Genomic DNA, 1,391 nt, shown 5'->3' on the forward strand with positions numbered 1-1,391 from the left:
TGGAGCAGCCTGTTCCTGAAGGATGGCATCCCATGTAAAGGACCCACACTGGAGCAGTTTTTGAAGATCTGTAGCCCCTCTGTGGGAAGGACTCACACTGGAGAAGTTCATCGAGGACTGTGTCCTGTGGGAGGGACCCCACACTGAACAAGGGGAAAAGTGTGAGGAGTCCTCCCCCCATGGAGGAAGGGGCAGCAGAAAGAACGTGTGATGAGCTGACGCAACCCTCATTCCCCATCGCCCTGCACTGCTCAGGGGGAGGAGGTAGATCCTTCCCTTCTGGAGCTGAGGATCATTCCAGGGGACCCTTCCTAAAGTGGCAAAACCATGAAGGCAAAAGCACAGAGAGAGGGTGCCCAGGCCGGCAGAGCGGGCTCCTGACGAGCGGCAGCACTGACTCAGCGCCAGCAGAGAAAAGAGCAGCGGTGGCCAAAGCCCCTCATGAACAAGAGTAGCCCCAGGGAGCGTGAGCGACCCAGAGTGCGGCAAGTAGGGCAGGCAAACAGGACGTGGTGTATCAGGAGGCCCTCTTGCTGCCGGGCAGAAGGAGAGGACCCAAGAGACGAAGATGAATGGAAACAGGTCCCTGCTCGGGCGGCCGGCAAATCCCCTCCCGGCCTGCCTTGCTGTCCCAGCTGCCCTTACTCAACACATATGGGGCTCTGGAAGTTGAGGGCCAGGCACACGAGGACACAGATGAAGGCCCACCCAGGGGGTTGCCTTGGATGAGTCAGCCAGCCCCATGCATCACAACTGCCTCTGTCAAGAACAAAAAGGAGGGTAATTGTCATAGGTGACTCCCTTCTGAGGGGAACAGAGGGCCCAATATGCCCACCGGACCTAACCCACGGGGAAGTCTGCTGCCTCCCTGGGGCCTGGGTGAGAGATGTCACCAGGAAACTCCCTGGTCTGGTTCAGCCCAGCGATTACTACCCAGTGTTGTTTACGCAGGTTGGCAGTGCCAAGGTTGCAGAGCAAAGTCTAAAAGCAGGACTCTAAAGGGACTTTAGAGCACTGGGACAGTTAGTTGAAAGATCAGGAGCACAGGTAGTGTTTTCGTCGATCCCTTCAGTGGCAGGGAGGAACACTGAAAGGAACAGGAAAACACACCTGGTTAACACATAGCTCAGAGGCTGGTGCCATCAGTGGAGTTTGGGTTTTTTTGATCATGAGGAGATTTACATGGTACCGGGCCGTGTAGTTCAGCTACCTCCAAGGGTGAAAAGGATTCTTGCTCATGAGTTGGCGGGGCTCATCAAGAAGGCTTTAAACCAGGTTCGAAGGGGGAAGGTGATAAAATCAGGTTCACTAGAGATGAGGCTAGGGGTGGCATACCGGAGTTGGGGGTGAAATCCATGGTGCAGCTCAAGTGCATCTACACCAATGCACGC

This window comes from Phaethon lepturus, unplaced genomic scaffold (assembly GCF_000687285.1).
Source record: "Phaethon lepturus isolate BGI_N335 unplaced genomic scaffold, ASM68728v1 scaffold421, whole genome shotgun sequence".
Classification (NCBI taxonomy): domain Eukaryota; kingdom Metazoa; phylum Chordata; class Aves; order Phaethontiformes; family Phaethontidae; genus Phaethon; species Phaethon lepturus.